Raw genomic sequence first — 11,029 nt, forward strand, 5'->3', positions numbered from 1 at the left:
ATAATGACAACAATAATAGAATCGAATATCCTTAAAAAACATGACTTACCACAAGAAAACCACTTAATTTTTTATGATTCCATAGACGTGTAGGCCACTTGCTATCGCTCCACAAAACTGTTATCAACCATGTTTGTGCTCTTTCGCTCCATTTCTTACATATTATCGTGATCTGACACCCCCTCCCCCTCATCCTCTCAGCCCACATGAATAGCAATTATGGCAAGAGAAAAAGAGGGGTTCGAGGGCTGTGGAAGTGCCATTGATTGAGGGGACCTCAACGGGGCTACTGACCCCTTTGACAAGGATCTGGAGGAAACACCCTCAATTTGACAATAAAGGGATTATTCCCTAGAATATTCCTTGGTTGACAAAGAGTAGCAAGGTTAGGTTGACCTAACAACCTTCCCAAGCTATAAAAAGAAGACCCCTCCAACTCTATTTTTTTGGATTTAAAAATATTTTTTTCTTTTTTTAATATAATTTTTCTCGATTATTTTTTGTATAATCGTTAATAATTATGTACTTTTTTATCAAAAAATAGAAAACACAACCATACCAACCAGGATGCATCATTTTGCCACACATGCACCATTACTTTCACCTAATTTCTAAATTATGATAGCCACAAATTTTGAAATTTTGGGTTTTAACTCTTAAACATAACACATATCACTTTCATATACAATTTCACCTCGTATGCATCTTTTATTTCATAATGAAAACAATAATAGAATCGAATATCCTTTAAATCCATGACTTACCACAAGAAAACCACTTAATCTTTCATGATTCCATAGATGTGTAGGCCACTTGCTATCGCTGCACACAACTGTTATCAATCACGTTTGTCCACTTTCGCTCCATTTCTTGCATCTTACCGTGATCGGACACCCCCTCGCCCTCATCCTCTCAGCCCACATGAATAGCAATTATGGCAAGAGAAAAGGAGGGGTTCAAGAGCTGTGGAAGTGCCCTTGCTTGAGGGGACCTCAAGGGGGCTAGTGAACGCTTTGACAAGGGTCTAGGGGAAACAACCTTAATTTGACAATAAAGGGAATATCCCCTAGAACATTCCTTGGTTGACCAAGCGTAGCTACGATAGGTTGACCTAACTACCTTCCTAAGCTATAAAAATAAGACCCCTCAAACTCTATTTTTTTTATTTAAAATCTATTTTCCTTATTTTTAATATAATTTTTCTTGATTATTTTTTGTATAAATGTTAATAAGTATGTACTTTTTTATCATAAAATAGAGAAACACAACCATACCAACCAGGATGCATCATTTTTCTCCACATGCACCATTACTTTCACCTAATTTCTAAATTATGATAGCCGCACATTTTGAAATGTTGGGTTTTAACTCTTAAAACATAACACCTATCACTTTCACATCCAATTTCACCTCGTATGCATCTCAATTTCATAATGAAAACAATAATAGAATCGAATATCCTTTAAAACCATGACTTGCCACAAGAAAACCACTTAATCTTTCATGATTCCATAGATGTGTAGGCCAGTTTCTATCGCTCTACATAACTGTTATCAACCACATTTGTGCTCTTTCGCTCCATTTCTTGCATCTTATCATGATCTGATACCCCCTCGCCCTCATCCTCTCTGCCCACATGAAGAGCAATTATGGCAAGAGAAAAAGAGGGCTTCAAGGGCTATGGAAGTGCCCTTGGTTGAGGGACCTCAAGGGGGCTAGTGACCCCTAGACAAGGGTCTGGGGGGAAACACCTTCAATTTGATAATAAAGGGAATATCCGCTAGAACATTCCTTGGTTGACCAAGGGTAGCTAGGATAGGTTGACCTAACGACCTTCCTAAGCTATAAAAAGAAGACCCCATGAACTCTATTTTTCTAGATTTAAAACCTATTTTTCTTATTTTTAATATAATTTTTATCGATTATTTTTTGTATAAATGTTAATAATTATGTACTTTTTTATCATAAAATAGAGAAACACAACCATACCAAGCAAGATGCATCATTTTGTCCCACATGCACCATTACTTTCACCTAATTTCTAAATTATGATAGCCACACATTTTGAAATTTTGGATTTTAACTCTTAAACATAACACATATCACTTTCATATCCAATTTCACCTCATATGCATCTCAATTTCATAATGAAAACAATAATAGAATCGAATATCCTTTAAAATCATAAATTACCACAAGAAAACCACTTAATTTTTTATGATTCCATAGACGTGTAGGCCACTTGCTATCGCTCCACACAACTGTTATCAACCACGTTTGTGCTCTTGCGCTCCATTTCTTGCATCTTATCGTGATCTAACCACCCCCTGGCCCTTATCCTCTCAGCCCACATGAATAGCAATTATGGCAAGAGAAAAAGAGGGGTTCGAGGGCTGTGGAAGTGCCCTTGGTTGAGGGGATGTCAAGGGGGCTAGTGACCCCTTTAACAAGGGTCTGGGAGAAACATGCTCAATTTGACAATAAAGGGAGTATCCCCTAGAACATTCCTTGGTTGACCAAGGGTAGCTAGGATAGGTTGACCTAACTACCTTCCTAAGTATAAAAAGAAGACGCCTCAAACTCTATTTTTCTAGATTTAAAATCTATTTTTCTTATTTTTAATATAATTTTTCTCGATTATTTTTTGTATAAATGTTAATACTTATGTACTTTTTGATCATAAAATGGAGAAACATAACCATACTAACGAGGATGCATCATTTTGCCCCACATGCACCATTACTTTCACCTAATTTCTAAATTATGATAGCCACACATTTTGAAATTTTGGGTTTTAATTCTTAAACATAACACATATCACTTTCATATCCAATTTCACCTCATATGCATCTCAATTTCATAATGAAAACAATAATAGAATCGAATATCCTTTAAAACCATGACTTACCACAAGAAAACCACTTAATCTTTCATGATTCCATAGATGTGTAGGCCCCTTGCTATCACTCCACACAACTGTTATCAACCACGTTTGTGCTCTTTCACTCCATTTCTTGCATCTTATCGTGATCTGACACCCTCTCACCCTAATCCTCTCAGCCCACATGAATAGCAATTATGGCAAGACAAAAAGAGGGGTTCGAGGGCTGTGGAAGTGCCCTTGGTTGAGGGGACCTCAAGGGGGCTAGTGACCCCTTTGACAAGGGTCTTGGGGAAACACCCTCAATTCTACAATAAAGAGAATATCCCCTAGAACATTCCTTAGTTGACCAAGGGTAGGTAGGATAGGTTGACCTAACTACCTTCCTAAGCTATAAAAAGAAGACCCCTCAAACTCATTTTTTCTAGATTTAAAATCTACTTTTCTTATTTTTAAAATAATTTTTCTCTATTATTTTTTGTATAAATGTTAATAATTATGTACTGTTTTATCATAAAATAGAGAAACACAACCATACCAACCAGGATGCATCATTTTGCCCCACATGCACCATTACTTTCACCTAATTTCTAAATTATGATAGCCACACATTTTGAAATTTTGGGTTTTAACTCTTAAACATAACAAATATCACTTTCATATCCAATTTCACCTCATATGCATCTCAATTTGATAATGAAAACAATAATAGAATCGAATATCCTTTAAAACCATGACTTACCACAAGAAAACCACTTTATCTTTCATGATTCCGTAGATGTGCTCTAGTCTCATCCACTTGGGAATTTGACCATGTTATGTCCACTTGGAATTCTTGACCTTTCATCTAATACAACAACCACACTTTTAGAGATTTTGGGTCTCCAAACCCATCTCACATTCCTCTTTATATTCTTGCATTGCCTCAATTTTCCACATTGGTCTGATGGACTCAATGCAGACTTATTGCTATGACCAAATAGCCTCACACACTTATATGACTTCCATCCAGCACAGATTGACCTTTGGCATTCTATATCTTCTTCACATGAGATGCCTTTACTTGCCTCTATCCACACTATGACTTCTCAATCATAGACATTATACTCTTACTAAGAGGAGCAACATCCACCTGAAAGCATGATTCACTTATAGATGGCAAAGGTCTCTCAAGAGCCTTTCTAGGAGCAAAATGAGAACCACTCATAGGATGCTCATCCATACTTGTAGTCCCAATGATTCTATCAATTTTGCCTTCATAGCCACCTCTCATGGAAGTGTTGTAAGCCCTATTGGGACTTTCTTGGCTTGGAACCTTTCCACCAAAAGGCATACTATCACTGCACATAGAATCCACATTGCCTGCTTAGAGATTTTTACTACCAAGGTCCCCCACACAGGTTGTCTTGGTATTAGCAAGTGAATTATCTCCTTACAAAAAAGGTTGGATACTTGGATGCACTTGCAATGAGTAGGACAAACTCCAAAAGTTTTCCAACATCTCTAAATGTATTGCTCATAATCAACTACCTGCATCTTAGCCTCACTTAGTGACTTAAGATCTCGCATCCTCACTTGGATTTCAATATTAGTCACTAAGCCACTCATAAAGAGCTCACACAACACATCATTTGGCAACACAGTGGCTCTTCTTGCCCAAAGCCTAAGAATATTATCAAAGGCTCTAGCATATTCCTTGATAGAGATATATGACTCTTGCTAAATCTGTGCAAGCTGTCCCAAGATTGAAGTCATGGGAACCTTCTTCTCATACTCATCTAGGAAGTTGTCACATAGTTCCTCAAAGTTTCTTATTGACCTCGTGGGAGGCTCTAATAATATTCATTAGCCTCTTCCTTCAAGGTACTTGAAAACACAAGCATCTGATGTATATCATCAAACCCACTCACAAGGCAAGTTAGACCATATTCTTTCAAATGCAGCATTGTATCCTCATCTAGCATCCCATAAAACACTAGGAGATCCCAATAAGGAGGAAGGCATTTAGTCCTCTTCTTTGGGATCAACACTCAGTCATCTAGATCTTCATATTCATATTGACCTAATCCCAATGTCTTAAGGTCTTTTATCTCTTCCCTTTCCACCTTTAGTAGTGTAGGAAGGTTAATATTTCCATTGGCATCCCTTTCTACTGACTCACAGAGTGGTCTAGGAGTCCTATAACTTTCAACACATCATTCTGATCCTTTCTCAAAGGTTCTTCCATTCCTTGGCCGTCCATAGATTATGCAAGAGCTTTTGCCCCTCACCTAAACCAAATATACCAACATTACTTAAAGCTTCAAGGTTGTGCCTTTTGAGCAACAGTTTTCCCTTAACATCTAAGGCTTCCAACATCCTTGTGAGACCTAATATATCAACATGGTGACCCACCACATGGGATGTTTCAACCACTACTAAATTTCATTGTGTATCGGTACTTTTCCATGGCATTACGACTTTAGCATGATCGTTAGTTAATGCCATGACTACCATGGGTTTCAACATACTTGTTGCAAATCCTCTAGGTTGATGGATTATTGTGCACAACGTTTCATGGATAGACACTACACTTAGGTGAACCTCGGTCCATGTCATCATACTAGAGGATGGAATAACCACTAAATGTTACTTTTCACATCACATGAATTATCCCTAATAGAGGATTGATGCTCTACAAAATTAATTAGGTCCATCAATAGGTTCTGTATAGGAAAAGCCAAGTGTTTTAATCCCTAGGCAAGCCCCATTTTGTGAATATTTTATCACACCCCTAATGGTCAAGGTTCAAAATTTTTAGATCCCTTCTCAGCTAAGGTTCAAAAACCGCCACTTGTAAGAGGCTCTAGAAAATACACCGCCTGTCATGACCAAAAATTGGTCGACACTAGCTCTCTTAGCTCTAGCCACCGAGGCTCCTAAATACACCATATAATCCGACATGGCATCCCAGCCATGAGCATCCGGATACTATACATGACACTTCTAAACATTGTGTTTGGAGATGACATTTTTGAATCATAGTCTAACGAATTGCCCTTTCCAACTCTAAGAAAAGGGATCTTCCCACACTTAGATGACTACTTCACCTCGATAGACACACACAAAGGTCACTCGCTAGAGCTGACTGTTGTGGCCCCTACGGCTCTTCTACACCCCAAGGAGGATTGGCCCCAAGATACACATCTTACACATTTTTGAATCATAGTCCAACAAATCACCCTTTCCAACTCCAAGAAAAGGGATCTTTCCACACTTAGGTGACTACTTCACCTCGATACACACATGAAGGACACCCACTAGCTAACTAGTATGGCTCCTATAGCTCTCCTACACTCTAGGGATTGGCCCTTATTTTACATCGTCTTATAAATATAGAACAACATACATAGAGTCCTCTCTTGATATTATACGATCCAGGAGATTTAGTATATCCTCGTATAGTCTTTCCCCTAGAGACATGTTCTATCCTTCAACCAGGTATTCTCTTTTCCTTAGCCTAGGTCAATGGTTTGGCAGACAAGTGCTATGCATCCAAGATATTTGCTTTAATATCATGATTTATGCATATGCAATGTGTCATGCCATATTGTACTCAAATAGTTCCAACCAAAAACCAGTCATGTGATATGCAAAATCATTATTTCCATCCTTTATTCTAACATAATGCAGCATTGGAGAGATGGAATCGAGCTAATGCGTGCTTCCACTCCCTTAAATATTCTATGAAATCCTAAATGTTTCACTACAACAACCATTTATTTTTTATGACAACAACTTAGAATTCCAACCTTCATTTCGTATTGATACTTTAAATGTCACAATCTTTATATGTCATGTGTCATTTTTCCATAGAAACACCCTTACTTGAGCACTTTAACATAAAAGCGAAGGTAGATTGAGGCTACACTCCATGCTCTACTATTCACTACATGTTCAAACATGTTTTTTCGAAAAAAAAATCATTTTTCTACATTTAAATTTTATTTTTCTCTAATTATTTTCTATTTTTTTATAATTTTCTTAATTATTTTTTCATAAATGCTAATATTTCTGCAATTTTTTATCATTAAACATAGAAACACAGCCATAGCAACTGGCATGCATCATTTTACCCCACGTACACCATTACTTCCACCAATTTTATCAATTATCATCATATTTCTCAATTTTACGTATTTCGTGTGTACTAGATAATTACTTTTTGCATTTAATAGCCACGCATTTTCTAACATTTTGGGCTTGCAACTCTTAAACACAACACGTATCACTTCCGTATCCAATTTCATCCCATATGCATCTCAATTTCATAATGAAAACAATACTAGAATCGAATTTTCTTTAAAATCGCGACTTATCCAAGAAAATTGCTTAATTTTTCATGATTCCAGAGACACGTAGACTGCAGTAGCTAATGCTCCACACAACCATTACCGACCACCTTCACACTCCCTTGCTCCGTTTCTTACATCTTATCGTGATCCGACACCTCTTTCCCCTCATCTGCTGAACCCACATGAATAGCAATTACGGCAAGAGATAAAGAGGAGAGAGAAATACTAGATTTCCAATTCTCTACATAATGCATCATTTTGTGTGATACAAATGAAAAAAATAAGCATCTCATGCCCAGGGGCTGCTCCTTTTATCTTTGTCAGTTGAAAAATCACATTTCATGGGGATTGAAGGGGTGTGCCGAAAACCCTCCCCCCAACCCTCCTCTCATGAAGATTTTGTGGATTTTTAACCCCCTAAATTTTAATCACTCAAAGAACTAGTTCAGCCCTTTGTTTTCACTATTGGCAAGCGGTTTGCTTCAAATTGAAGGCCCAAACGAACTCGAATTCGAGATCTAAAAACAAGGCATGTTCCTGGCATCATTTTCTACTGACTTGACCTCTTGGACACTATTTTCGACTTTTGGATCAAGTTGTTGCTTTGTAACATGAAATTTGCTCCTCTTTAAATGTGCCTTCTATCAAACTCCGATTGACAAATGGACACTTCCAATGCATTTCAGACCACCTACTTTTGCTTAGAAAACTTTGGTGTCTCTTGATTTTACTGCAAATGCTCCATTTTTTCCTCCAACTTTGGTGTCTAGTCACAAGATATCCATGAAAACATGAATTGACACAAACCAAGAAAGGCCCACAAATCTTGAAGCTTTGGAGAAATCCGTAGAGTTGTGAATATCATCTAACATCTTTGTTTCCAATAACTGCATTGACCACTAATCAAGGATCAGCCAGTCAATTGAGTCGAATAGTGGGCAAGTAAGAAGTCTAAGAGCACCATATGGATTTAGAGATGAGGCACCAAATATTAATACTCCTTAAATGAAATTTGGAGTTGAGAAGTCTTTGCAAAGCCTTCCCAATGTTCCTCTATTAAATGTGATAGAAAAATATTTGTAAGGAGAGAATATACATATAAGTAGATAAAATTCATGAGTGTAAGAAATAGAACCAAGAAAAGGATCCTTACCATGGAGATCTTACATACATTTCCAATAACCAACAATAGAATGAATACATCGACACATGACCTATCAATGTCATTTTATTCATTTCCATGCCTCATATGGCATTGAGAAATTTTGCATTGGCCTCAAAGTATTCCAATGGTAGTAAAGCTTTCCTCTCAATACCAATTTTAGGAAAAGGGATGGCAATATCAAGTGTCCTTTTGAGTTTGGAAATCTCTTCTTGGAAGGTAATATTTTTGTGGGCAAATATGTTCTCGAGGATAGCCTTGGATGAGTCTAGCAATCCATTAAGGCTAATTTTGATATCCTAAATCAAGATATCAAAACTACAAACCAAAGTTTTTCTCTTTCTAGCGGTATTCTTATGGTAGTTGAGGACAATCTGATAGACTTTCAATCAACTTGATGGATACATCTGAAGAAGTTCCATAGAGTTGATGTAACCAAGAGGTCCTTGGATGAATATGGATTGGCAATGGTTCTTGGTGTCCCATTGTTACCATGTTTAGATTCCATACAATAGGCTACACATACACTAAGCTTTTATTAGTGTTAAATTAATTTATATTGAATAGTTGCATACAACACTTTCCCACTTATATGCATTACCTAGAAGCATTAAGACGGTTGGCTTAACCAAAGAACTTTATTAATAAAGAACATTTTTTCTACAAAGAAAAATTCCAACATTGTGGGCCTTAATTTCAACAATTAAGTTATACATAGCAACAACATTGAGTACATTTAATGGCATGAATACAAGAGAATATCATTGAAGCTAGAAAGAGACACACTAGCAAGAGGAGAGGACAAGCCTATTGCCTACAACCCAAATGTGATGCATATTTTGAAAACAAAAGAAAATTAAATGTCCGTGTGTATGGGTGCCAAGGGCACATCTTGACTATCAAGGTCACCTTGTATTGCAAGCTACCGTATTGGATTGCACAAGTAAAGAAGACTTGAGACTATTCGTCCAAAAATACACTAGCAAAATACAATTTCCCTTGTTACTATTGTGAAGTGATGGTGCACTGGTGATAGTAGGCCAACTATATGCAATATTTGTAGCAAGAGAGCAGGGTTTTAGTTAAGGATTTGCAATGTATGTGTGGTAAAATATACAATCGAGTTTGATTAAACAACCAAGATGAATTCGATTGTTTGGTACATCAATCGATGCAAAAAAATAACAATATGATATCTAGCAAATCTTAAACCTAGAGAGAGAATTTCAACAATCATAAGTAATATCCTACAAAATCAAAAACTTGTTAAGAGAGCTCTTTAGTTTTTTATAAAAAAACATTCATGTATTCGAACAGTGTGCAACCTTTGCACCAACTTGTGTCTTGGGCCAAGTCTAATGTTGCCTATGTAATGTGATGATATGTGCCATAATATGTAACCACCCATTCACTACACATCTGGTTCAAACCTTCCACGTGTGATAGATTACTTCCCATGCCTGTGGATTATCATAAGCCATTGATAACCATCATAGGCCTCAATCCATTCATGCTTCATAAGCAACTACATCATATATAGGTGTTTCCCACGGGCTTTCAGTGTAGCATAAGCCGATGTAACATGCTTCAACATTTGTGGATACCTATTGGAACAATTGTTAGGAATAGGGCAAGCCAAGGTATAGCAAGCAACCTATATATGTATTTAGATGCAAATAGCTATAGTTCCAAGCACCATGGCAGTGTTGAATCTACAATATCATGAGACATTCAATTCAACAATGTCCATTTGCTAGGACTCCCAAATGAAGTGCTCAATTTGCCAATGAGTAGTGAGAAGATAGCTTCAAAAGATAGCATCTTCATCACCAAACAATTCCAAAGCTATGCTAACTCAAACAATTGGTACATTGGCACCAAAGTAGCAAATGAATATTGCGTAAGTCCATTGCACGATCACTTTGTAGAATTGCATGCCATGCACTAAAATTGCAGCTTCCAAAGACAATAACAATCTTCAAGCAATTCCAAGGGCACATTAACTCCAAAATTTGCTAAAAATCAAACAAGTATTATATCACTACAAACACACGATTGTTTTATAGCATTGCTCATATGTTGTCACCTTCCAAATCTCGAGTACTTCACATCCATAATCTTATCATATTATCGTCCAACCTCTACACGTCCTTTAAGACTCAACATGCCCTTAGTAAGTGATAAAATGGCATTATTATGATCTTACGAAGCTATGCCTTGCATTTTGCATTCATTGCTTGTCTCCATCAATGCCTTTCTCTCTTTTTCTGCTTTGAGGTTATGAGACATCCCATCCATTGTTTGCCTTCTTGCCATGCTTAAGTTACAACTTTGCTCAACCTATGACAACAAATCATGGCAAAGTACCCTTTTAATACATTGTTAGCTTCCTCAAGACTTGAACATGTCACTTTTTCATTGCATCTTGAATACTCATTAGTATTTTCAAGTTCATCTCTACTATCACTTGCTTACACCTACAATGTCATTGGTGTATAGTCATTTTTTATGCCCCAATTATAATCCTATAGGCCCTTGTTCACATGTGCTAATGCTTTCAAACGTTTGGAGTCACCAATATTTGTTTTCATACACATGTACAACCATTTCTCCATCTCAACCACAATACCTGTGCTTGATGCAACTCCTTTT

The sequence above is a fragment of the Lygodium microphyllum genome, chromosome 1 (genome assembly GCF_053477565.2).
Source record: "Lygodium microphyllum isolate KBCC chromosome 1, Lygodium_microphyllum_v1.1.10, whole genome shotgun sequence".
Taxonomy (NCBI): domain Eukaryota; kingdom Viridiplantae; phylum Streptophyta; class Polypodiopsida; order Schizaeales; family Lygodiaceae; genus Lygodium; species Lygodium microphyllum.